Consider the following 27,768-nt stretch of genomic DNA (forward strand, 5'->3'; position numbering starts at 1 on the left):
AAGTGACATCTCACCTGGCTGACTAATCAAAAGAAGATCTACAGATGCTGTTAAGCTGGTTCTACAAATACAATACATAGATTACAGACCATTTCTGTGGGGGATAGACTTGGGAATGTGGAAATTGATCTACTCAGATAATTCGTCAAAATGTTACATGAAGTTAAACGTAGTTGGCAGGATTTGAACCTACGCGGGAAGACCCCAATGGATTTCTAGTCCATTGCCTTAACCACTCGGCCACAACTACTCAGACACTATTCCATTCTTAAGAGTTTCACAAATTTTCTTATAGCACCATGATCAATATCAGTGATTATCCTTCTGGAAGACATTTCAGAAAATGGAAGATTTCAATTGGAAACAAAATTCCAGGCCTCACTGAAATGTAAAAATCTGATTTAAAGGTATCATCAATTGGAACCTTTTACAGTTCAAGGTTTATTAAAATTCATAAGGCGGATTTAGAGTGACTTTGTTCCAAACACCTCCTGAAAAAGGCTTTGAAAATGCTCAATAGTTTGAACAGATTCATTTCCATGCAAAAAGACTTGCTGTTCATATGATCAGGTATTGAGCGTCTTTTAACCTCATTAAGTTTCCCAAAACGCCAATCGGTTAACAGAAGTGAGCATATCATTTTTCAGGTATATTTTGCTTGCTTTATACTTGCTATACAAGTCAATGAGTAGGTTAGAAAGACCCCTGGAAGGTTCCTGAGTGACGTTCACAGCATTTTGCGAGCAAAAAAGAAACTTAAACAAACTCATTTGATGCCCAAAACAATACTTAGAAAAACATCACCAAACTATGTTTACAAAAATGCTGGAAAACACTAAAAAGGGTGATTCAGGAAAAAAATCGCTGTCGTTTCTTGAGGCCGTTTCGGCTTGAAATCCTGGTCAGTTTCAACCACCTGGAAAAAGTGTCATGCGAACATTGGCACAAGTCATAGAGTACGATTGCTTGGTGTGACATAGATGATATGAGTTTTGCTTCATGAAGTCAAGTTTAACTTTTGAGTTAAACTTTCTTGATAGATAGATCTTTCTGCCATGTGGATTTTAACTTTCTCTTTTTATGTTAAACCATGTGCATTGGCAAATTGAGTGTGAGCAGAAAAGATAAAACCGCTATGCACAAAGAATTTCTCAGGTTCCACTGAGATTTGAACTCAGATTGCTGTATTCAGAGTCCAGAGTGCTAACCATTACACCATGGAACCACATGACCAAAGGAGCTGGCTGGATTTTCTTTTGAAAACAGTAAAAGAGCATGTGTAAACAGTGGAAATGTGAGAAATTCACTCTTAATCCAGTGATCTGAGTTCTAATCTCAGTGGAACCTGGGAATTCATGCATTATGATGAAAACTGGTTCTAAAGCTGTCCCGCAAATGTATATCTAACACACATTGGTAAATTAATATCTCCTCCCTTTTTATTCCACAAGTGTGCTTAAAGTTCCATGATATCACAACAAGGACAGTTTTAAAATGTTGATGAAATCTGGCTAATAATTAGCGTGCTGGATCTATCAGCTGGAAAAAGGGTAAGAAAAAAAAAAATTGCAAAACTTCTGCTCATCCAGAAGTCACTAAAGATTTTTCATGGTGTGCTAAAAGGTTCCATCGGAAAGATAATTCAAGTAGAGTTGGTGCAAATCAAAGTTCATATCCCAGTCCATCAGCCACGGCAGTGGTCTGTGTTCGCTGGAAAAAAGGAGGATTTGCACCACATACCTGATGGCACCCTCTGAGCTTTGTTTGATTGGTGGTGTGATGCACAAGTGACATCTCACCCGGCTGACTAATCAAAAGAAGATTTACAGATGCTGTTAAGCTAGTTCTACAAATACAATCCATAGATTACAGACCATTTCTGTGGGGGATAGACTTGGGAATGTGGAAATTGATCTACTCAGATAATTAGTCAAAATGTTACATGAAGTTAAATGTAGTTGGCAGGATTTGAACCTATGCAGGAATACCCCAATGGATTTCTAGTCCATCACCTTAACCACTCAGCCACAGTTTCATTCTTAAGAGTTTCACACCTTTTCTTATAGCACCATGATCAATATCAGTGATTATCCTTCTGGAAGACATTTCAGAAAATGGAAGATTTAAATTGGAAACAAAATTCCAGGCCTCACTGAAATGTAAAAATCTGATTTAAAGGTATCATCAATTGGAGCCTTTTACAGTTCAAGGTTTATTAAAATTCATAAGGCAGATTTAGAGTGACTTTGTTCCAAACACGTCCTGAAAAAGGCTTTGAAAATGCTCAATAGTTTGAACAGATTCATTTCCATGCAAAAAGACTTGCTGTTCATATGATCAGGTATTGAGCGTCTTTTAACCTCATTAAGTTTCCCAAAACGCCAAGCGGTTAACAGAAGTGAGCATATCATTTTTCAGGTATATTTTGCTTGCTTTATACTTGCTATACAAGTCAATGAGTAGGTTAGAAAGACCCCTGGAAGGTTCCTGAGTGACGTTCACAGCATTTTGTGAGCAAAAAAGAAATTTAAACAAACTCATTTGATGCCCAAAACAATACTTAGAAAAACATCACCAAACTATGTTTACAAAAATGCTGGAAAACACTAAAAAGGGTGATTCCGGAAAAGAATCGCTGTCGTTTCTTGAGGCCGTTTCGGCTTGAAATCCTGGTCAGCTTCAACCACCTGGAAAAAGTGTCATGCGAACATTGGCACGTCATAGAATACGATTGCTTGGTGTGACATAGATGATATGAGTTTTGCTTCATGAAGTCAAGTTTAACTTTTGAGTTAAACTTTAACTTTTGAGTTAAACTTTCTTGATAGATAGATCTTTTTGCCATGTGGATTTTAACTTTCTCTTCTTATGTTAAACCATGTGCATTGGGAAATTTTGTGTGAGCAGAAAAGATAAAACCGCTATGCACAAAGAATTTCTCAGGTTCCACTGAGAGTTGAACTCAGATCACTGGATTCAGAGTCCAGAGTGCTAACCATTACACCATGGAACCACATGCCCAATGAAGCTGGCTGGATTTTCTTTTGAAAACAGTAAAAGAGCATGTGTAAATAGTGGAAATGTGAGAAATTCACTTTTAATCCAGTGATCTGAGTTCTAATCTCAGTGGAACCTGGGAATTCATGCATTATGATGAAAACTGGTTCTAAAGCTGTCCCGCAAATGTATATCTAACACACATTGGCAAATTAATATCTCCTCCATTTTTATTCCACAAGTGTGCTTAAAGTTCCATGATATCACAACAAGGACAGTTTTAAAATGTTGATGAAATCTGGCTAATAATTAGCGTGCTGGATCTATCAGCTGGAAAAAGGGTAAGAAAAAAAGAAATTGCAAAACTTCTGCTCATCCAGAAGTCACTAAAGATTTTTCATGGTGTGCTAAAAGGTTCCATCGGAAAGATAATTCAAGTAGAGTTGGTGCAAATCAAAGTTCATATCCCAGTCCATCAGCCCCGGCAGTGGTCTGTGTTCGCTGGAAAAAAGGAGGATTTGCACCACATACCTGATGGCACCCTCTGAGCTTTGTTTGATTGGTGGTGTGATGCACAAGTGACATCTCACCTGGCTGACTAATCAAAAGAAGATCTACAGATGCTGTTAAGCTGGTTCTACAAATACAATCCATAGATTACAGACCATTTCTGTGGGGGATAGACTTGGGAATGTGGAAATTGATCTACTCAGATAATTCGTCAAAATGTTACATGAAGTTAAACGTAGTTGGCAGGATTTGAACCTACGCGGGAAGACCCCAATGGATTTCTAGTCCATTGCCTTAACCACTCGGCCACAACTACTCAGACACTATTCCATTCTTAAGAGTTTCACAAATTTTCTTATAGCACCATGATCAATATCAGTGATTATCCTTCTGGAAGACATTTCAGAAAATGGAAGATTTCAATTGGAAACAAAATTCCAGGCCTCACTGAAATGTAAAAATCTGATTTAAAGGTATCATCAATTGGAACCTTTTACAGTTCAAGGTTTATTAAAATTCATAAGGCGGATTTAGAGTGACTTTGTTCCAAACACCTCCTGAAAAAGGCTTTGAAAATGCTCAATAGTTTGAACAGATTCATTTCCATGCAAAAAGACTTGCTGTTCATATGATCAGGTATTGAGCGTCTTTTAACCTCATTAAGTTTCCCAAAACGCCAATCGGTTAACAGAAGTGAGCATATCATTTTTCAGGTATATTTTGCTTGCTTTATACTTGCTATACAAGTCAATGAGTAGGTTAGAAAGACCCCTGGAAGGTTCCTGAGTGACGTTCACAGCATTTTGCGAGCAAAAAAGAAACTTAAACAAACTCATTTGATGCCCAAAACAATACTTAGAAAAACATCACCAAACTATGTTTACAAAAATGCTGGAAAACACTAAAAAGGGTGATTCAGGAAAAAAATCGCTGTCGTTTCTTGAGGCCGTTTCGGCTTGAAATCCTGGTCAGTTTCAACCACCTGGAAAAAGTGTCATGCGAACATTGGCACAAGTCATAGAGTACGATTGCTTGGTGTGACATAGATGATATGAGTTTTGCTTCATGAAGTCAAGTTTAACTTTTGAGTTAAACTTTCTTGATAGATAGATCTTTCTGCCATGTGGATTTTAACTTTCTCTTTTTATGTTAAACCATGTGCATTGGCAAATTGAGTGTGAGCAGAAAAGATAAAACCGCTATGCACAAAGAATTTCTCAGGTTCCACTGAGATTTGAACTCAGATTGCTGTATTCAGAGTCCAGAGTGCTAAACATTACACCATGGAACCACATGACCAAAGGAGCTGGCTGGATTTTCTTTTGAAAACAGTAAAAGAGCATGTGTAAACAGTGGAAATGTGAGAAATTCACTCTTAATACAGTGATCTGAGTTCTAATCTCAGTGGAACCTGGGAATTCATGCATTATGATGAAAACTGGTTCTAAAGCTGTCCCGCAAATGTATATCTAACACACATTGGTAAATTAATATCTCCTCCCTTTTTATTCCACAAGTGTGCTTAAAGTTCCATGATATCACAACAAGGACAGTTTTAAAATGTTGATGAAATCTGGCTAATAATTAGCGTGCTGGATCTATCAGCTGGAAAAAGGGTAAGAAAAAAAGAAATTGCAAAACTTCTGCTCATCCAGAAGTCACTAAAGATTTTTCATGGTGTGCTAAAAGGTTCCATCGGAAAGATAATTCAAGTAGAGTTGGTGCAAATCAAAGTTCATATCCCAGTCCATCAGCCACGCAGTGGTCTGTGTTCGCTGGAAAAAAGGAGGATTTGCACCACATACCTGATGGCACCCTCTGAGCTTTGTTTGATTGGTGGTGTGATGCACAAGTGACATCTCACCCGGCTGACTAATCAAAAGAAGATTTGCAGATGCTGTTAAGCTAGTTCTACAAATACAATACATAGATTACAGACCATTTCTGTGGGGGATAGACTTGGGAATGTGGAAATTGATCTACTCAGATAATTAGTCAAAATGTTACATGAAGTTAAACATAGTTGGCAGGATTTTAACCTATGCTGGAATACCCCAATGGATTTCTAGTCCATCGCCTTAACCACTCAGCCACAGTTTCATTCTTAAGAGTTTCACACCTTTTCTTATAGCACCAAGATCAATATCAGTGATTATCCTTCTGGAAGACATTTCAGAAAATGGAAGATTTAAATTGGAAACAAAATTCCAGGCCTCACTGAAATGTAAAAATCTGATTTAAAGGTATCATCAATTGGAACCTTTTACAGTTCAAGGTTTATTAAAATTCATAAGGCGGATTTAGAGTGACTTTGTTCCAAACACCTCCTGAAAAAGGCTTTGAAAATGCTCAATAGTTTGAACAGATTCATTTCCATGCAAAAAGACTTGCTGTTCATATGATCAGGTATTGAGCGTCTTTTAACCTCATTAAGTTTCCCAAAACGCCAAGCGGTTAACAGAAGTGAGCATATCATTTTTCAGGTATATTTTGCTTGCTTTATACTTGCTATACAAGTCAATGAGTAGGTTAGAAAGACCCCTGGAAGGTTCCTGAGTGACGTTCACAGCATTTTGCGAGCAAAAAAGAAACTTAAACAAACTCATTTGATGCCCAAAACAATACTTAGAAAAACATCGCCAAACTATGTTTACAAAAATGCTGGAAAACACTAAAAAGGGTGATTCAGGAAAAAAATCGCTGTCGTTTCTTGAGGCCGTTTCGGCTTGAAATCCTGGTCAGTTTCAACCACCTGGAAAAAGTGTCATGCGAACATTGGCACAAGTCATAGAGTACAATTGCTTGGTATGACATAGATGATATGAGTTTTGCTTCATGAAGTCAAGTTTAACTTTTGCGTTAAACTTTCTTGATAGATAGATCTTTTTTGCCATGTGGATTTTAACTTTCTCTTTTTATGTTAAACCATGTGCATTGGCAAATTGAGTGTGAGCAGAAAAGATAAAACCGCTGTGCACAAAGAATTTCTCAGGTTCCACTGAGATTTGAACTCAGATCACTGATCAATGAAGCTGGCTGGATTTTCTTTTGAAAATGGTAAAAGAGCATGTGTACATTGTGGAAATGTGAGAAATTCACTCTGAATCCAGTGATCTGAGTTCTAATCTCAGTGGAACCTGGGAAATTCATGCATTATGATTAGTGTTGAGCCACCTCTGTACTGTTCGAGTTCGGTTCGGTTCGTCGAACACCCTTGTGTTCGCCAAACTGTTCGTCGAACTCCTTCGAACACCGTTAAAACCAATGGCAGGCAAACAAAAACACATAGAAACACATAGAAAACACCTTCAAAGGTGTCCAAAAGCTGACAAACTGCTCAGAAGACATAACTAACACATGGAAAAGTGACAAGTACATATAGTCATGCGAAAATAAAAGAGGTGGAGGAGTAAAAGGAGGGGGAGACACAGATATAGGCATATCATGCCCTTCTAAAATCCAAAAAGTGAGAAGCCGACACGGCCAGTCTGTTCCTGCCCGTGCCACCTCCGTGTCTCCAGGTTTGTGCCAGAACCGCGGTGTACCCTGACTGCCAGCCCCCCTCTCCCAATACTGGTGCCTGTCCGCTGGTGGGTCGAGCGAGCCCCCCTGTGGTGGAGGCAGCTCTAAGCTTTTTAATTTAAATTGTCTCTCTAATTTGAATGAATACACTTTAAATCCTTTTACAAGGATCTATTGAAGGGCAAGTCTCATGCTAGCAGCCGCGTAATTCCAGCTCCAGTAGCGTCCACTAAAGCTGCTGCAGTTAAAAAGTTTTTATAAGGATCGAGCTCGGCTGTCCACCGCAAGGCATCCTACCGCCAGTCCCAGCAACTATGCCTTGAGGTGGCTCCTGATGCTCTTCACTGAGTATCCCGTGGTCCCGAAGCATTTCCTTTGAAAAAATTAAGTGTCCAAACTACAGGTGGTGTAGCTTGCTTAACAGCCCGATAATCCGCTGACTAGCAGACACTGCTACTAGGCACAAAGTATTTCCTGGGCTAGATGCAGTTAAAAATTTGTAATTAGATACTCTGGTTGGATGCTGAGAAAGCATTCCATAGAGTCTCCTGGCACACCATATAATATTCTCTTAAAAAGCTTGGGGTAGGGGTCTAGGGGACCCTTTTATAGCCACAATCACGGCCCTGTATCGCAATACATGACCTAGGCTGAAGATAAATGGAACTGTAGCACCCTGAGGGCTCGGTTTCTACAGAGGTATTGCACCTCACCCAGAGGTGTGATATCTCACTCTCAGGTAAGGATGGAGTGTGGATCAGGACCCGACACCTGCATGCATTACACCACATTGCCGTGGGGCAGGGCGACCAATATGCCCCTGAGATGGGCACGACAGTCCCTGTCCCTATCTGGAGTGGGGGGAGGGAACACTGAGGAAGGGGAACCCTGTAGTGCAGGAGCAGGGAGCAAGCAGTTCCTGGGTGCATTGAGAAGGGAGTATAAAAGGTGGGCACCATCTAAGTTCAGTGCAGAGAAGTCTGAGCAGAAGTGACAGGGAGCAGGGGCTCTGCATGAGCTCTGCTCCGGAGGCGGGCCTAGTAACAGAGGCCCACGCCTGAAAGAGGGAGAAGGAAGGAAGAGGATCGGAGAAAGCTCCAGGATCGAGGAACGAAGGGATCCCAGGTGAGCGGATGGGCGAGTCGCCACCGCACGCCCGAATCCACCTGCGTGGAGGGGTCAGGCCAAAGGGGGAGACCGGTCCCCGAAACTAGTGGAGGCGGGAAACGACCCTCAGCTAGAAACCGGAGGCTGTGACATTTTATGTGGCGCAGCCCCTCACTACATCCACTAGGAAGGCACCACATAGGGTCAGGGAAACTGGCGCCAAGTTTACCAAGAGGAGGCCCGAGGCAGCCGGACAGAAGGGTTGGTAAGAAAGGCCAGACAAAGGACACACAAAGGGGGTCCTGTGAAGCGCTCCAAAGTTATCTGGGAGTTGTCTGAGCCCCTCACCTGGTGAGCACAGTACGACGTGGGCAGCCGTTACCTGCAGAAGTGGTCTGGATAATAAGAACTGTGACTAAAGGCCCTGGACTGCTTCACTGACTCCGTGTCGTTACTGCTGCTGCCCTGCACCCCCATCCTCCGCATACACTGCCCTGAGGCTATACTCCTCCCGTGGGGAGTTATGCTACGCTCTGCTGCACCCACAACACCAGCCTCAGCGGACTGCCCTGCAGCGTCGGTTCACTCTGACCGCAATCCACGGGTGGCGTAGTCGGATTTTTAAACATCAAAACCACATAAATAGTTCCGCCACTGGTTTGACCGCCCTGAGCCACGGAACCGGGTCGCCGTCACGGAGACTACAACCACCAGCATCCACCAAAAAGGGTCCGGCTCCGGGTGTCCCAAGGCCCAGGGGGCGCATCAGAACATTTTCATCACCTTTCCTAATCACCAATGGGACAAGGCAGGGATGTCCTCTGTCCCCTCTCTTATACATCCTAGTGACGGAGCACCTGCTCTCATCAATTCGCCATAACCCCAATATTAGGTGGATTGAGGTGGGAGGCACCGAGTACAAGTGCTCTCTATTTGCTGATGATGTCCTAGTATATATCACTCAATCACATATATCCATCCCTGCTGTTATGGCTGAAATAGATCACTTTGTTACATGGTCAAATTTTAAAATCAATGCAGCGAAGTCTGAGGCCCTCGATGTCTCCCTACCCAAATCCATACAGGATTCCATCCAGTCCAACTTTCCCTTTGCCTGGCCCTCACAGGGTATCAAATTCTTAGGAATTCCTATTCATAGAGACCTCTCCCGTCTATGTTATCTTAATTTTGGGCCCTTTATTGAACAACTCCATACAGACCACGGTTGGCAAGTTAGAACTGTAAGATTCACTACGTGAACCACTGGTGTTTTGTGGAAAAGCACATGTACACTGTGTTCCAAATTATTATGCAAAAAGTGTTTAGGAGTGATAAGGGAAGAATTTGTTTGTTTGTCAGTTAAACTCATTGATGGTGATGTGTGTCAGAGCTCTTTATATCACTGTAAGCAAATGCAGACACCTGTGCTAATTAGTTTGGCAGGTGTGTCCAATGAAAGGCAAGACTACTTAAGAAGGCTGTCCCACATTATTAAGCAGCCTACATTTTCTGCCAAAATGGGAAAGAAAAAGGATGTGTCGGCTGCTGAGAAGCAACAAATTGTGGAGTGTTTAGGTCAAGGCATGACTACAATCAACATTGTGCGATGATCAGGATGAAGTGTCTTGGCAATCAAGAAGTGTGTAGCTGATTCACAGTACACACGTGTGCGTGCTGATAAGGGCAAATTGAGGACTCTTTCCTACAGGCAATTACGTCAGGTTAAAAGAGCAGCGGCAAAAAAGCCTTGTCATAGCAGCAGACAAGTTTTTGAAGCTGCTGGTGCCTCCAACGTCCCCCGAACAACAAGATGCAGGGTCCTTCAGATTTTTGCAGCTGTGCGTACGCCATCCTGTCGACCTCCTCTATCCACTTCACACAAGCAGAAACGGCTCCAGTGGGCCAAACATTACATGAAGACTGATTTCAAAACTGTTTTGTTCACGGATGAGTGCCGTGCAACGCTCGATGGTCCAGATGGATGGAGTGGAGGATGGCTGGTTGATGGACACCTCACGCAAACACGGCTACAGCGCCAACAAGGAGGAGGTGGAGTAATGTTTTGGGCTGGAATCATGGGGAGAGAGATTGTCGGCCCCTTTAGGATCCCTGAAGGGGTAAAGATGAACTCCATAATGTATGTGGAGTTTCTCAAACAGCACTTCCTGCCATGGTTCAAGAAGAAGAACCGTGTATTCCACAGCAAGATCATTTTTATGCATGATGATGCACCGTCTCATGCTGCACATAACACATCTGCATCTCTGTCTGATATGGGCATAAAAGGGGACAAACTTATGGTGTGACCCCCATGCTCCCCTGACCTCTACCCCATTCAGAACCTCTGGAGCATCATCAAAAGGAGTGTCTATGATGGCGGGAGGCAGTTCACATCTAAACAACAGCTCTGGGAGGGTATTCTGTCCTCATGCAAAACAATTGAAGCAGAAACCATCCAAAACCTGACAAATTCAATGGACGAGAGAGTTCAGAAGCTCCTTTCGAACAAGGGGTCCTATGTGCAAATGTAACATCACCTAGAATAAAGTTTTGACTTGAAAACTGTTTGATTTCAGTTTCTAATAACCTGCTAATGCTTATAATTTCAAAAATGACCATTTTTTGGTCTTTATTAAAATGAAAAGGTTGATCGAAGAGTGTGGGGGATCTAAGAGTGTGGCAACCCAGCAGTCAGGATTACTTCGAATTCTGACAATCCGAGGGTCATGTTGCAGGTAGTGCAGCAAGAAGGAACCCATGTGTTTTGCGCATCCAGGATCACCAAGTCCCTGTTGTGTTGGTGGTGAGGTAACAATCATGCTTCCTTCCTTTGTCCTCTCCCCCCAACCTCGCACAACAGAAATGTGATCAAGGTCTCCCTCATCTTATGAGTCTTCCATCAGTTCGTTCTACACTTCTTCCTGGGCTCCTGCACCTTCCTCACTAGTTTGGCTGCTACCATGCGCCCTGGTAAAACCGTCTCCCCCACCCTCACATGCCTGCCGCCTTGGTGCTGCCGGCCGTCTGGACCTTGCAGATGTTAGTCCTTCCGCATACAACTCCTCCTCCTCTACTTCCTCCACCTCCTCTTGTGCCACCACCTGACTCCGAATTCTGTTTAACATGTGCTCCAGCATGTAAATCAGCGGAATAGTCATGCTGATAATGGCATCGTCAGCACTAAACATCTTCGTCGCCATTTCAAAACTGTGCAGAAGGGTGCATAGGTCCCTGATCTGAGACCACTCCTCCAGCGTAATTTGCCCCACCTCTGGATCTCGTTGGCCCAGGCTATACGTCAGAACGTATTGCACCAGGGCTTGTCGGTGCTGCCACAGTCGCTGCAACATGTGCATAGTTGAATTCAACCGGGTAGGCACATCGCATTTTAGCCGGTGAAGTGGCAGGCCCAACGACTTCTGTAGAGATGTAAGTCGCTGAGCTGCGGGATACGAATGGCGTAAGTGAGCACACAGCGACCGTGCCCTCTGCAGAAGGAGATCTAGTCCGGGATAGTGGGCTAAAAATTTGCTGGACAACCAGGTTCAACACGTGAGCCATACAAGGCACGTGTGTGACATTGCTCCGGCGAAGGGCCGCACCCAGGTTTGCAGCATTGTCGCACACGGCCTTCCCTGGTTTCAGGTCCAGTGAAGACAACCATTCATGAAATTGGTTCTCCAGAGCTGACCACAACTCCTCAGCTGTGTGACTCACATTTCCCAGACATTTCAAAGTAAAAACCGCCTGATGACATTGAGCCCTACTGCCAGCATAGTAAGGAGGTGTGCAGGATCCCTTCTGCGCAGTTAGAAAGCTTGTGGCATGACCAGACAGGCTTTGGGTGCAGGTGGAGGACTGAGAGGAGGTTGAGGAGGCAGAAGCAGTGGAGGAACTTTGAGATAAAGAGGATTGACGCACAACTCATGGGGATGGCAAGACTTGGACAGCAGCCCCTTGTCCTGCTGTCACCATAGTTACCAAGTGCCCAGTCAGCGACATGTAACGCCCCTGTCCATGCCTACTCGTCCAAGTGTCTGTGGTGAAATGCACCCTGTCACACACAGAGTTTCTCAAAGAAGCGGTGATGTTGTGTGCGACATGCTGGTGGAGCGCAGGCACACCTTTCTTTGAGAAGTAGTGCGGACTGGGCATCTGGTACTGGGGCACTGCGACGGACATAAGGTCTCGAAAATCCTCTGTGTCCACCAGGCGGAAAGGCAGCATTTCTGTAGCCAAGAGCTTGCAGATGGTGAAATTCAACCTCTTAGCTTTCTCATGGCTAGGAGGAAATGGTCTTTTACTTGTCCACATCTGAGGGACCGAGGGCTGGCTATTGTGCTTAGATGGGGTTGAAAAGGGTGTCCCCGGCAAACTGCCGGTCTGTGAGGAAGATGCAGGCGGACATGTTAGGTTGCCTTGATCCAAAGGTGGTGCTATCGATGTCGGACAGCACTCAACACCAGCTGGTGTTACCACCTCCCAAGAAAATGATGACCTGCCAATCACGCTGGCTGTTGCGGGTAAAGAGGTGGCAGGTCTGCGTCCCAAAACAGGTGTGACTGCTGTCCCCCCAGTCACAGAGGATGAAGAGGCCGCGGATGCACAAGATATGGCAGACGGTGGTTGGCCCGGCCGGCTAGACCGCATTGTAGCACAGTGAGCTTCCCACTGCAACTTATGCTTCATGTCCATTTGCCGGTTCATGCATGAAGTACTCAAACTATGTATTTTTTGGCCTCTACTTAGCTTTTGCTGACAAATGTTACAGATAACACGAGTAGGGTCATCTTTATCGATCTGAAAAAATGCCCAGGCTATGCAAGGCTTAGCAGCCAGGCGACCTGAAGAGCCACCATGACTTGTGGTGAGAGGCAGAGTTGTATTTGAGGATGCAGTTGTTGACGTGCTTCCAGTACTACGTCTCTGTCCAGGAAGGCGCAACCTGACCAAGTCATCACTAGCATTCTCCTCCACCTGCTCTGCTGACCTCATCTCTTGGCTGACTGTGGGTTGACAGTAAGTGGGATCTCCAACCTCATCATCATCACCCTGTGCGTTATCACACCCGTCGTCCTCAGAGCCAACCTGTTCCTGCCCTGACAAAAAACTAAAGTTGTCGCTCCAATCAGGTATTTGAGTCTCATCATCGTCTTCCTCATTGTCTCCACCAACAGGAGTTACAGTTTGGGAATGAGGGTCTACATTATGGTCAGAACCTTCAGCGTCTGGTCCTGGATCCGACTCATAAAGATTCTGGGCATCAGTGCAGATCATTTCCTCGTCTGGATTCACAAAAGCGCTGGAGCCGACCTCTGATTCCCAGGCTATAGTATGAGTAAACAGCTCTGCAGACTCAACCATCTGTTCTACCTCATACTCAGACGGGCAGCTGGAGATTTGGGAGCTGTGAGGAAGCAAGTGCGATTGGGGTGACACCTTTGAGGACTGGAGTATTTGTGATGTTGAAGTTGATGTGGAGGAGAGCCCACTTAAAGGAGCACTTGATATCCGTTGAAGCACCTGCTGTTTTTGTGCCTCATCTGGAATTTGTGGCGATTGGCGTGGCCGTAAGAAAGGGATCATATCACATTGTCCGCTAAAAGAAGTAGACATTTTAGTTTGGCTGGAAGATGGTCTTTCTTCTGCAGATGTTACTGTAGCTTTAACACCTACCCCACGGACACAACCTTTTTTCCCCTTACCAACATGCCTATTCCCCTTTCCATCAGCAGCAGGCCTATTTCCACTCATTTTGGTGGTTAACTAATTCACAACTCTGGAGTTGCTTGCACAAAAAAACAATGGATGGGAACCGAGCACAGCTGAGTGGCCAAACTGTGGTATTAGGCCAAAACTATTGGCTGGGTTAGATGCAGAAAAAAATTATATTCAATTTGCAACCTGATGGAGGTCAGTATAGATGGACTAATAGAACAAGTCCCACACACAGCTAGAAGCCCAAATATTTTTTCAGAGGTAGATGCAGAAAAAAATTATATTCAGTTTGCAACCTAATGGAGGTCAGTATAGATGGACTAATAGAACAAGTCCCACACACTGCTAGAAGGCCAAATATTTTTTCAGAGCTAGATGCAGAAAAATATTATATTCAATTTGCAACCTGATGGGGTTCAGTATAGATGGACTAATAGACCAAGTCCCACACACTGCTAGAAGGCCAAATATTTTTTCAGAGCTAGATGCAAAAAAAAATTATATTCAATTTGCAACCTGATGGAGGTCAGTATAGATGGACTAATAGAACAAGTCCCACACACAGCTAGAAGCCCAAATATTTCTTCAGAGGTAGATGCAGAAAAAAATTATATTCAGTTTGCAACCTGATGGAGGTCAGTATAGATGGACTAATAGAACAAGTCCCAAACACTGCTAGAAGGACAAATAGTTTTTCAGAGCTATGTGCAGACAAAAAAATATTTTGAATTTGCAACCTGATGGAGGTCAGTATAGATGGACTAGTAGAACAAGTCCCACACACTGCTAGAAGGACAAATATTTTTTCAGACCTAGATGCAGAAAAAAATTATATTCAATTTGCAACCTGATGGAGGTCAGTATAGATGGAGTAATAGACCAAGTCCCACACACTGCTAGAAGGCCAAATATTTTTTCAGAGCTAGATGCAGACAAAAAAATATTTTTATTTTGCAACCTGATGGAGGTCAGTATAGATGGACTAGTAGAACAAGTCCCACACACTGCTAGAAGCCCAAATTTTTTTTCAGAGGTACATGCAGAAAAAAATTATATTCAGTTTGCAACCTGATGGAGGTCAGTATAGCTGGACTAATAGAACAAGTCCCACACACTGCTAGAAGGCCAAATATTTTTTCAGAGCTAGATGGAGATACAAATTATTTTTAATTTGCAACCAGATGGAGGTCAGTATAGATGGACTAATAAAACAAGTCCCACAAACTTCTAGAAGCCAAAATATTTTTTCAGAGGTAGATGCAGAAAAAAATTATATTCAGTTTGCAACCTGATGGAGGTCAGTATAGATGGACTAGTAGAACAAGTCCCACACACTGGTAGAAGGACAAATATTTTTTCAGAGCTAGATGCATTAAAAAATTATATTCAATTTGCAACCTGATGGAGGTCAGTATAGATGGACTAATAGAACAAGTCCCACACACTGCTAGAAGGCCAAATATTTTTTCAGAGCTAGATGCAGACAAAAAATTATTTTTAATTTGCAACCTAATGGAGGTCAGTATAGATGGACTAATAAAACAAGTCCCACACACGGCTAGAAGCCCAAATATTTTTTCAGAGGTAGATGCAGAATAAAATTATATTCAGTTTGCAACCTGATGGAGGTCAGTATAGATGGACTAGTAGAACAAGTCCCACACACTGCTTGAAGGACAAATATTTTTTCAGAGCTAGATGCAGTTAAAAATTATTTTTAATTTGCAACCTGATGGAGGTCAGTATAGATGGACTAATAGAACAAGTCCCACACACTGCTAGAAGGACAAAAAAATTTTTTCAGAGCTAGATGCAGACAAAAAATTATTTTGAATTTGCAACCTGATGGAGGTCAGTATAGATGGACTAGTAGAACAAGTCCCACACACTGCTAGAAGGACAAATATTTTTTCAGAGCTAGATGCAGAAAAAAATTATATTCAATTTGCAACCTGATGGAGGTCAATATAGATGGACTAATAGACCAAGTCCCACACACTGCTAGAAGGCCAAATATTTTTTCAGAGCTAAATGCAGACAAAAAAATATTTTTAATTTGCAACCTGATGGAGGTCAGTATAGATGGACTAATAGAACAAGTCCCACACACTGCTAGAAGGCCAAATATTTTTTCAGAGCTAGATGCAGATAAAAATTATTTTTAATTTGCAACCTGATGGAGGTCAGTATAGATGGACGAATAAAACAAGTCCCACACACTGCTAGAAGCCCAAATATTTTTTCAGAGGTAGATGCAGAAAAAAATTATATTCAGTTTGCAACCTAATGGAGGTCAGTATAGATGGACTAATAGAACAAGTCCCACATACTGCTAGAAGGCCAAATATTTTTTCAGAGCTAGATGCAGAAAAATATTATATTCAATTTGCAACCTGATGGAGTTCAGTATAGATGGACTAATAGACCAAGTCCCACACACTGCTAGAAGGCCAAATATTTTTTCAGAGCTAGATGCAAAAAAAAATTATATTCAATTTGCAACCTGATGGAGGTCAGTATAGATGGACTAATAGAACAAGTCCCACACACAGCTAGAAGCCCAAATATTTCTTCAGAGGTAGATGCAGAAAAAAATTATATTCAGTTTGCAACCTGATGGAGGTCAGTATAGATGGACTAATAGAACAAGTCCCAAACACTGCTAGAAGGACAAATAGTTTTTCAGAGCTATGTGCAGACAAAAAAATATTTTGAATTTGCAACCTGATGGAGGTCAGTATAGATGGAATAGTAGAACAAGTCCCACACACTGCTAGAAGGACAAATATTTTTTCAGACCTAGATGCAGAAAAAAATTATATTCAATTTGCAACCTGATGGAGGTCAGTATAGATGGAGTAATAGACCAAGTCCCACACACTGCTAGAAGGCCAAATATTTTTTCAGAGCTAGATGCAGACAAAAAAATATTTTTATTTTGCAACCTGATGGAGGTCAGTATAGATGGACTAGTAGAACAAGTCCCACACACTGCTAGAAGCCCAAATTTTTTTTCAGAGGTACATGCAGAAAAAAATTATATTCAGTTTGCAACCTGATGGAGGTCAGTATAGCTGGACTAATAGAACAAGTCCCACACACTGCTAGAAGGCCAAATATTTTTTCAGAGCTAGATGGAGATACAAATTATTTTTAATTTGCAACCAGATGGAGGTCAGTATAGATGGACTAATAAAACAAGTCCCACAAACTGCTAGAAGCCCAAATATTTTTTCAGAGGTAGATGCAGAAAAAAATTATATTCAGTTTGCAACCTGATGGAGGTCAGTATAGATGGACTAGTAGAACAAGTCCCACACACTGGTAGAAGGACAAATATTTTTTCAGAGCTAGATGCATTAAAAAATTATATTCAATTTGCAACCTGATGGAGGTCAGTATAGATGGACTAATAGAACAAGTCCCACACACTGCTAGAAGGCCAAATATTTTTTCAGAGCTAGATGCAGACAAAAAATTATTTTTAATTTGCAACCTGATGGAGGTCAGTATAGATGGACTAATAAAACAAGTCCCACACACGGCTAGAAGCCCAAATATTTTTTCAGAGGTAGATGCAGAAAAAAATTATATTCAGTTTGCAACCTGATGGAGGTCAGTATAGATGGACTAGTAGAACAAGTCCCACACACTGCTTGAAGGACAAATATTTTTTCAGAGCTAGATGCAGTTAAAAATTATTTTTAATTTGCAACCTGATGGAGGTCAGTATAGATGGACTAATAGAACAAGTCCCACACACTGCTAGAAGGACAAAAAAATTTTTTCAGAGCTAGATGCAGACAAAAAATTATTTTGAATTTGCAACCTGATGGAGGTCAGTATAGATGGACTAGTAGAACAAGTCCCACACACTGCTAGAAGGACAAATATTTTTTCAGAGCTAGATGCAGAAAAAAATTATATTCAATTTGCAACCTGATGGAGGTCAATATAGATGGACTAATAGACCAAGTCCCACACACTGCTAGAAGGCCAAATATTTTTTCAGAGCTAAATGCAGACAAAAAAATATTTTTAATTTGCAACCTGATGGAGGTCAGTATAGATGGACTAATAGAACAAGTCCCACACACTGCTAGAAGGCCAAATATTTTTTCAGAGCTAGATGCAGATAAAAATTATTTTTAATTTGCAACCTGATGGAGGTCAGTATAGATGGACTAATAAAACAAGTCACACACACTGCTAGAAGCCCAAATATTTTTTCAGAGGTAGATGCAGAAAAAAATTATATTCAGTTTGCAACCTGATGGAGGTCAGTATAGATGGACTAGTAGAACAAGTCCCACACACTGCTAGAAGGACAAATATTTTTTCAGAGCTAGATGCAGTCAAAAAATTATTTTGAATTTGCAACCTGATGGAGGTCAGTATAGATGGACTAGTAGAACAAGTCCCACACACTGCTAGAAGGACAAATATTTTTTCAGAGCTAGATGCAGAAAAAAATTATATTCAATTCGCAACCTGATGGAGGTCTGTATAGATGGACTAATAGAACAAGTCCCACACACTGCTAGAAGGCCAAATATTTTTTCAGAGCTAGATGCAGTCAAAAAATTATTTTGAATTTGCAACCTGATGGAGGTCAGTATAGATGGACTAGTAGAACAAGTCCCACACACTGCTAGAAGGACAAATATTTTTTCAGAGCTAGATGCAGAAAAAAATTATATTCAATTTGCAAGCTTATGGAGGTCAGTATAGATGGACTAATAGAATGATGCTATGCCCAAAAGGTTTTACTTCACTAGGTGTAGTAAAAAAATTGGTATTCTATACACAGGTGGTGTATCTTGCAACACAGATAGGCTACTCCACTGACTAACACAGGCCAAAAGGGATTAGCTTTGCTAGATTCAGTCAAATGCTGTGAAAAAAACTTGCACAGCACTGGCACAGACCTGCCTGGCAAAAACTGATAGGAACTGATGTAACTTAGTCCTGAAAAGGACTGCAATTACAATTAGTCTTTACTCCCACAACCTATCTATTTAAGAGCACAGACCAGCTTGATAAAAGTCTTAGGAAATGCTGTAACCTAGTCCTTAAAAGGACTGCAATCACAACTATTCCCTACTCCCAAGCTATCTGTAGATTTGTGCGAAAATTGGCTTGAAATTAGCAAGGTATAGCGCACACAGCAACAGCGGTGCCGTCTAACATGCAGCTGCAGCAGTGAGAAAATGGTGGCGACGGGGAAAATGGCTGGGTCTTATAGGGCAAGGACATGTGACATACACTGCCAATGACACATGCCCTTGCTTGTGTGATAAAAAGCACTTCGCTCCGTGTGTGTGCTGCTGATAGGGTGACAGATTGCACCTCCCCACTGTAAATGCGGGAAAGAGAAAAAAAAATGAAAATCTTCATTATTCCTGCAGAGATCCATCCCCTGCACATTCCCCCGCCCCGCTGTACACTCAAACTGCGTATTAACATTAATTTTCATCTTTACTGAGAAAAAATCCAATTATGATTTTGGTGTACGAACAGTTATCGAACATAACCTCGAACAGCCAAATTTTTCTCAAATCGTTCATGTTCGCCGAATGACCCGAACACCGCCCAAAACAGCTCGAATTTGAGATTGGCGAACAATTCGAATCGAACAACGCTCATCTCTAATTATGATGAAAACTCTTTCTAAAGCTGTTCCGCAAATGTATATCTAATACACATTGGTAAATTAATATCTCCTCCCTTTTTATTCCACAAGTGTGCTTAAAGTTCCATGATATCACAACAAGGACAGTTTTAAAATGTTGATGAAATCTGGCTAATAATTAACGTGCTGGATCTATTAGCTGGAAAAAGGGTGAGAAAAAAAGAAATTGCAAAACTTCTGCTCATCCAGATGTCACTAAAGATTTTTCATGGTGTGCTAAAAGGTTCCATCGGAAAGATAATTCAAGTAGAGTTGGTGCAAATCAAAGTTCATATCCCAGTCCATCATTCACGGCAGTGATCTGTGGTCACTGGAAAAAAGGAGGATTTGCACCACATACCTGATGGCACCCTCTGAGCTTTGTTTGATTGGTGGTGTGATGCACAAGTGACATCGCACCAGGCTGACTAATCAAAAGAAGATCTACAGATGCTGTTAAGCTGGTTCTACAAATACAATCCATAGATTACAGACCATTCTGTGGGGGTTAGACTTGGGAATGTGGAAATTGATCTACTCAGATAATTCGTCAAAATGTTACATGAAGTTAAACGTAGTTGGCAGGATTTGAACCTACGCGGGAAGACCCCAATGGATTTCTAGTCCATCGCCTTAACCACTCGGCCACAACTACTCAGACACTGTTGCATTCTTATGAGTTTCACACCTTTTCTTATAGCACCATGATCAATAACAGTGATTATCCTTCTGGAAGACATTTCAGAAAATGGAAGATTTCAATTGGAAACTAAATTCCAGGCCTCACTGAAATGTAAAAATCTGATTTAAAGGTATCATCAATTGGAACCTTTTGCAGTTCAAGGTTTAATAAAATTCATAAGGCGGATTTAGAGTGACTTTGTTCCAAACACCTCCTGAAAAAGGCTTTGAAAATGCTCAATAGTTTGAACAGATTCATTTCCATGCAAAAAGACTTGCTGTTCATATGATCAGGTATTGAGCGTCTTTTAACCTCATTAAGTTTCCCAAAACGCCAAGCGGTTAACAGAAGTGAGCATATCATTTTTCAGGTATATTTTGCTTGCTTTATACTTGCTATACAAGTCAATGAGTAGGTTAGAAAGACCCCTGGAAGGTTCCTGAGTGACGTTCACAGCATTTTGCGAGCAAAAAAGAAACTTAAACAAACTCATTTGATGCCCAAAACAATACATAGAAAAACATCACCAAACTATGTTTACAAAAATGCTGGAAAACACTAAAAAGTGTGATTCAGCAAAAGAATCGCTGTCGTTTCTTGAGGCCGTTTCGGCTTGAAATCATGGTCAGTTCCAACCACCTGGAAAAAGTGTCATGCGAACATTGGCACAAGTCATAGAGTACGATTGCTTGGTGTGACATAGATGATATGAGTTTTGCTTCATGAAGTCAAGTTTAACTTTTGAGTTAAACTTTCTTGATAGATAGATCTTTTTGCCATGTGGATTTTAACTTTCTCTTTTTATGTTAAACCATGTGCATTGGCAAATTGAGTGTGAGCAGAAAAGATTAAACTGCTATGCACAAAGAATTTCTCAGGTTCCACTGAGATTTGAACTCAGATCGCTGGATTCAGAGTCCAGAGTGCTAACCATTACACCATGGAACCACATGACCAATGAAGCTGGCTGGATTTTCTTTTGAAAACAGTAAAAGAGCATGTGTAAATAGTGGAAATGTGAGAAATTCACTCTTATTCCAGTGATCTGAGTTCTAATCTCAGTGGAACCTGGGAATTCATGCATTATGATGAAAACTGGTTCTAAAGCTGTTCCGCAAATGTACATCTAAAACACATTGCTAAATTAATATCTCCTCCCTTTTTATTCCACAAGTGTGCTTAAAGTTCCATGATATCACAACAAGGACAGTTTTAAAATGTCGATGAAATCTGGCTAATAATTAGCGTGCTGGATCTATCAGCTGGAAAAAGGGTGAGAAAAAAAGAAATTGCAAAACTTCTGCTCATCCAGAAGTCACTAAAGATTTTTCATGGTGTGCTAAAAGGTTCCATCTGAAAGATAATTCAAGTAGAGTTGGTGCAAATCAAAGTTCATATCCCAGTCCATCAGCCACGGCAGTGGTCTGTGTTCGCTGGAAAAAAGGAGGATTTGCACCACATACCTGATGGCACCCTCTGAGCTTTGTTTGATTGGTGGTGTGATGCAAAAGTGACATCTCACCCGGCTGACTAATCAAAAGAAGATCTACAGATGCTGTTAAGCTGGTTCTACAAATACAATCCATAGATTACAGACCATTTCTGTGGGGGATAGACTTGGGAATGTGGAAATTGATCTACTCAGATAATTCGTCAAAATGTTACATGAAGTTAAACGTAGTTGACAGGATTTGAACCTACGCGGGAAGACCCCAATGGATTTCTAGTCCATCGCCTTAACCACTCGGCCACAACTACTCAGACACTGTTTCATTCTTATGAGTTTCACACCTTTTCTTATAGCACCATGATCAATATCAGTGATTATCCTTCTGGAAGACATTTCAGAAAATGGAAGATTTAAATTGGAAACAAAATTCCAGGCCTCACTGAAATGTAAAAATCTGATTTAAAGGTATCATCAATTGGAACCTTTTACAGTTCAAGGTTTATTAAAATTCATAAGGCGGATTTAGAGTGACTTTGTTCCAAACACCTCCTGAAAAATGCTTTGAAAATGCTCAATAGTTTGAACAGATTCATTTCCATGCAAAAAGACTTGCTGTTCATATGATCAGGTATTGAGCGTCTTTTAACCTCATTAAGTTTCCCAAAACGCCAAGCGGTTAACAGAAGTGAGCATATCATTTTTCAGGTATATTTTGCTTGCTTTATACTTGCTATACAAGTCAATGAGTAGGTTAGAAAGACCCCTGGAAGGTTCCTGAGTGACGTTCACAGCATTTTGCGAGCAAAAAAGAAACTTAAACAAACTCATTTGATGCCCAAAACAATACTTAGAAAAACATCACCAAACTATGTTTACAAAAATGCTGGAAAACACTAAAAAGGGTGATTCAGGAAAAGAATCGCTGTCGTTTCTTGAGGCCGTTTCGGCTTGAAATCCTGGTCAGTTTCAACCACCTGGAAAAAGTGTCATGCGAACATTGGCACAAGTCAAAGAGTACGATTGCTTGGTGTGACATAGATGATATGAGTTTTGCTTCATGAAGTCAAGTTTAACTTTTGAGTTAAACTTTCTTGATAGATAGATCTTTTTGCCATGTGGATTTTAACTTTCTCTTTTTTATGTTAAACCATGTGCATTGGCAAATTGAGTTTGAGCAGAAAAGATAAAACCGCTATGCACAAAGAATTTCTCAATTTCATCTGAGATTTGAACTCAGATCACTGGATTCAGAGTCCCGTGTGCTAACCATTACACCATAGAACCACATGACCAACGAAGCTGGCTGGATTTTCTTTTGAAAACAGTAATAGAGCATGTGTAAATAGTGGAAATGTGAGAAATTCACTCTTAATCCAGTGATCTGAGTTCTAATCTCAGTGGAACCTGGGAATTCATGCATTATGATGAAAACTGGTTCTAAAGCTGTTCCGCAAATGTATATCTAACACACATTGGTAAATTAATATCTCCTCCCTTTTTATTCCACAAGTGTGCTTAAAGTTCCATGATATCACAGCAAAGATAGTTTTAAAATGTTGATGAAATCTGGCTAATAATTAGCGTGCTGGATCTATCAGCTGGAAAAAGGGTGAGAAAAAAAGAAATTGCAAAACTTCTGCTCATCCAGAAGTCACTAAAGATTTTTCATGGTGTGCTAAAAGGTTCCATCGTAAAGATAATTCAAGTAGAGTTGGTGCAAATCAAAGTTCATATCCCAGTCCATCAGCCACGGCAGTGGTCTGTGTTCGCTGGAAAAAAGGAGGATTTGCACCACATACCTGATGGCACCCTCTGAGCTTTCTTTGATTATTGGTGTAATGCACAAGTGACATCTCACCCGGCTGACTAATCAAAAGAAGATCTACAGATGCTGTTAAGCTGGTTCTACAAATACAATCCATAGATTACAGACCATTTCTGTGGGGGATAGACTTGGAAATGTGAAAATTGATCTACTCAGATAATTCGTCAAAATGTTACATGAAGTTAAACGTAGTTGACAGGATTTGAACCTACGCGGAAAGACCCCAATGGATTTCTAGTCCATCGCCTTAACCACTCGGCCACAACTACTCAGACACTGTTTCATTCTTATGAGTTTCACACCTTTTCTTATAGCACTATGATCAATATCAGTGATTATCCTTCTGGAAGACATTTCAGAAAATGGAAGATTTCAATTGGAAACAAAATTCCAGGCCTCACTGAAATGTAAAAATCTGATTTAAAGGTATCATCAATTTAAACCTTTTACAGTTCAAGGTTTATTAAAATTCATAAGGCGGATTTAGAGTGACTTTGTTCCAAACACCTCCTGAAAAAGGCTTTGAAAATGCTCAATAGTTTGAACAGATTCATTTCCATGCAAAAAGACTTGCTGTTCATATGATCAGGTATTGAGCGTCTTTTAACCTCATTAAGTTTCCCAAAACGCCAAGCGGTTAACAGAAGTAGTGTTGAGCCACCCCCGTAGTGTTCGAGTTCGGTTCGGTTCGTCGAACACCCGTGTGTTCGCCGAACTGTTCATCGAACTGTTCGTCGAACACCTTCGAACACCGTTAAAAACAATGGCAGGCAAACAAAAACACATAGAAACACATAGAAAACACCTTCAAAGGTGTCCAAAAGCTGACAAACTGCTCAGAAGACATAACTAACACATGGAAAAGTGACAAGTACATATAGTCATGCGAAAAGAAAAGAGGTGGAGGAGTAAAAGGAGGGGGAGACACAGATATAGGCATGTCATGCCCTTCTAAAATCCAAAAAGTGAGAAGCCGACACGGACAGTCCGCTCCTGCCTGTGCCACCTCCGTGTCGCCGGGTTTGTGCCAGAGCAGCGGTGAACCCTGACGGCCAGCCCCCCTCTCCCAATACTGGTGCCTGTCCGCTGGTGGGTCGAGCGAGCCCCCCTGTGGTGGAGGCAGCTCTAAGCTTTTTAATTTAAATTGTCTCTCTAATTTGAATGAATACACTTTAAATCCATTTACAAGGATCTATTGGAGGGCAAGTCTCATGCCAGCAGCCGCGTAATTCCAGCTCCAGTAGCGTCCACTAAAGCTGCTGCAGTTAAAAAGCTTTTATAAGGATCGAGCTCGGCTGTCCACCGCAAGGCATCCTAATGCCAGTCCCAGCCCCTATGCCTTGGGGTGCCTCCTGATGCTCTTCACTAAGTATCCCATGGTCCCGAATCATTTCCTTTGAAAAAATTAAGTGTCTAAACTACAGGTGGTGTAGCTTGCTTAACAGCCGGGATAATCCGCTGACTAGCAGACACTGCTACTAGGCACAAAGTATTTCCTGGGCTAGATGCAGTTCAAAATTTGTAATTAGATACTCTCGTTGGATGCTGAGAAAGCATTCCATAGAGTCTCCTGGCACGCCATATATGATTCTCTTAAAAAGCTTGGGGTAGGGGTCTAGGGGACCCTTTTATAGCCAAAATCACGGCCCTGTATCGCAATACGTCAACTAGGCTGAAGATAAATGGAACTGTAGCACCCTGAGGGCTCGGTTGCTACAGACGTATTGCACCTCACCCAGAGTTGTGATATCTCACTCTCAGGTAAGGATGGAGTGTGGATCAGGACCCGACACCTGCATGCATTACACCACATTGCCGTGGGGCAGGGCGACCAATATGCCCCTGAGATGGGCACGACAGTCCCTGTCCCTGGCTGGAGTGGGGGGAGGGAACACTGAGGAAGGGGAACCCTGTAGTGCAGGAGCAGGGAGGAAGCAGTTCCTGGGTGCATTGAGAAGGGAGTATAAAAGGTGGGCACCATCTTAGTTCAGTGCAGAGAAGTCTGAGCAGAAGTGGCAGGGAGCAGGGGCTCTGCATGAGCTCTGCTCCGGAGGCGGGCCTAGTAACAGAGGCCCAGGCCTGGAAAAGGGAGAAGGAAGGAAGAGGATCGGAGAAGGCTCCAGGAACGAGGAATGAAGGGATCCCAGGGGTGCGGACGGGCGAGTCGCCACCGCACGCCCGAATCCACCTCCGTGGAGGGGTCAGGCCAAAGGGGGAGACCGGTCCCCGAACTAGTGGAGGCAGGAAACGACCCTCAGCTAGAAACCGGAGGCTCTGACATTTTATGTGGCGCAGCCCCTCGCTACACCCGCTAGGAAGGCACCACATAGGGTCAGGGAAACTGGCGCCAAGGTTACCAAGAGGAGGCCCGAGGCAGCCGGACAGAAGTGTTGGTAAAAAAGGCCAGACTAAGGACACACAAAGGGGGTCCTGTGAAGTGCTCCAAAGTTATCTGGGAGTTGTCTGAGCCCCTCACCTGGTGAGCACAGTACGACGTGGGCAGCCGTTACCTGCAGACGTGGTCTGGATAATAAGAACTGTGAGTAAAGGCCCTGGACTGCATCACTGACTCCGTGTTGTTACTGCTGCTGCCCTGCACCATCACCCCCATCCTCCGCATACACTGCCCTGAGGCTATACTCCTCCCGTGGGGAGTTATGCTACGCTCTGCTGCACCCACAACACCAGCCTCAGCGGTCTGCCCTGGAGCGGCGGTTCACTCTGACCGCAATCCACGGGTGGCGTAGTCGGACATTTAAACATCAAAACCACATAAAAAGTTCCGCCACTGGTTTGACCGCCCTGAGCCACGGAACCGGGTTGCCACCACGGAGACTACAACCACCAGCATCCACCAAAAAGGGTCGGGCTCCGGGTGTCCCAAGGCCCAGGGGGCGCATCAGAACATTTTCATCACCTTTCACAATCACCAATGGGACAAGGCAGGGATGTTCTCTGTCCCCTCTCTTATACATCCTAGTGACGGAGCACCTGCTCTCATCAATTCGCCATAACCCCAATATTAGGTGTATTGAGGTGGGAGGCACCGAGTACAAGTGCTCTCTATTTGCTGATGATGTCCTAGTATATATCACTCAATCACATATATCCATCCCTGCTGTTATGGCTGAAATAGATCACTTTGTTACATGGTCAAATTTTAAAATCAATGCAGCGAAGTCTGAGGCCCTCGATGTCTTCCTCCCCAAATCCATATAGGATTCCATCCAGTCCAACTTTCCCTTTGCCTGGCCCTCACAGGGTATCAAATACTTAGGAATTCCTATTCATAGAGACCTCTCCCATCTATGTTATCTTAATTTTGGGCCCTTTATTGAACAACTCCATACAGACCACGGTTGGCAAGTTAGAACTGTAAGATTCACTACGTGAACCGCTGGTGTTTTGTGGAAAAGCACATGTACACTGCGTTCCAAATTATTATGCAAAAAGTGTTTAGGAGTGATAAGGGAAGAATTTGTTTGTTTGTCAGTTAAACTCATTGATGGTGATGTGTGTCAGGGCTCTTTATATCACTGTAAGCAATTGCAGACACCTGTGCTAATTAGTTTGGCAGGTGTGTCCAATGAAAGGCAAGACTACTTAAGAAGGCTCTCTCACATTATTAAGCAGCCTACATTTTCTGCCAAAATGGGAAAGAAAAAGGATGTGTCGGCTGCTGAGAAGCAACAAATTGTGGAGTGTTTAGGTCAAGGCATGACTACAATCAACATTGTGCGATGATCAGGATGAAGTGTCTTGGCAATCAAGAAGTATGTAGCTGATTCACAGTACACACGTGTGCGTGCTGATAAGGGCAAATTGAGGACTCTTTCCTACAGGCAATTACGTCAGGTTGAAAGAGCAGCGGCCAAAAAGCCTTGTCATAGCAGCAGACAAGTTTTTGAAGCTGCTTGTGCCTCCAACGTCCCCCGAACAACAAGATGCAGGGTCCTTCAGAGGTTTGCAGCTGTGCATACGCCATCCTGTCGACCTCCTCTATCCACTTCACACAAGCAGAAACGGCTCCAGTGGGCCAAACATTACATGAAGACTGATTTCAAAACAGTTTTGTTCACGGATGAGTGCCGTGCAGCGCTCGATGGTCCAGATGGATGGAGTGGAGGATGGCTGGTTGATGGACACCCCACGCAAACACGGCTACAGCGCCAACAAGGAGGAGGTGGAGTAATGTTTTGGGCTGGAATCATGGGGAGAGAGATTGTCGGCCCCTTTAGGATCCCTGAAGGCGCTAAAGATGAACTCCATAATGTATGTGGATTTTC

At 42.5% G+C, this 27,768-nt stretch overlaps 8 non-coding genes across 8 annotated transcripts; all 8 read right to left on the bottom strand.

Moving 5' to 3' along the window:
* Positions 1-168: 168 nt before the first annotated feature.
* Positions 169-250, bottom strand: TRNAS-AGA (transfer RNA serine (anticodon AGA)). Its single transcript has one exon. It is a non-coding gene; the product is annotated as a tRNA-Ser (tRNA).
* A 903-nt stretch (positions 251-1,153) lies between these two features.
* TRNAQ-CUG (transfer RNA glutamine (anticodon CUG)) lies at positions 1,154-1,225 on the bottom strand. The gene has a single exon. It is a non-coding gene; the product is annotated as a tRNA-Gln (tRNA).
* Positions 1,226-2,941: 1,716 nt separating this feature from the next.
* Positions 2,942-3,013, bottom strand: TRNAQ-CUG (transfer RNA glutamine (anticodon CUG)). Its single transcript has one exon. It is a non-coding gene; the product is annotated as a tRNA-Gln (tRNA).
* A 728-nt stretch (positions 3,014-3,741) lies between these two features.
* Positions 3,742-3,823, bottom strand: TRNAS-AGA (transfer RNA serine (anticodon AGA)). The gene has a single exon. It is a non-coding gene; the product is annotated as a tRNA-Ser (tRNA).
* A 16,275-nt stretch (positions 3,824-20,098) lies between these two features.
* On the bottom strand, positions 20,099-20,180 carry TRNAS-AGA (transfer RNA serine (anticodon AGA)). Its single transcript has one exon. It is a non-coding gene; the product is annotated as a tRNA-Ser (tRNA).
* Positions 20,181-21,083: 903 nt separating this feature from the next.
* On the bottom strand, positions 21,084-21,155 carry TRNAQ-CUG (transfer RNA glutamine (anticodon CUG)). The gene has a single exon. It is a non-coding gene; the product is annotated as a tRNA-Gln (tRNA).
* Positions 21,156-21,883: 728 nt separating this feature from the next.
* TRNAS-AGA (transfer RNA serine (anticodon AGA)) lies at positions 21,884-21,965 on the bottom strand. The gene has a single exon. It is a non-coding gene; the product is annotated as a tRNA-Ser (tRNA).
* A 1,704-nt stretch (positions 21,966-23,669) lies between these two features.
* TRNAS-AGA (transfer RNA serine (anticodon AGA)) lies at positions 23,670-23,751 on the bottom strand. Its single transcript has one exon. It is a non-coding gene; the product is annotated as a tRNA-Ser (tRNA).
* Between the last annotated feature and the right edge of the window lie 4,017 nt (positions 23,752-27,768).

The sequence above is a fragment of the Phyllobates terribilis genome, unplaced genomic scaffold (genome assembly GCF_046119375.1).
Source record: "Phyllobates terribilis strain yellow unplaced genomic scaffold, ASM4611937v1 Scaffold_13__5_contigs__length_258822181, whole genome shotgun sequence".
Classification (NCBI taxonomy): domain Eukaryota; kingdom Metazoa; phylum Chordata; class Amphibia; order Anura; family Dendrobatidae; genus Phyllobates; species Phyllobates terribilis.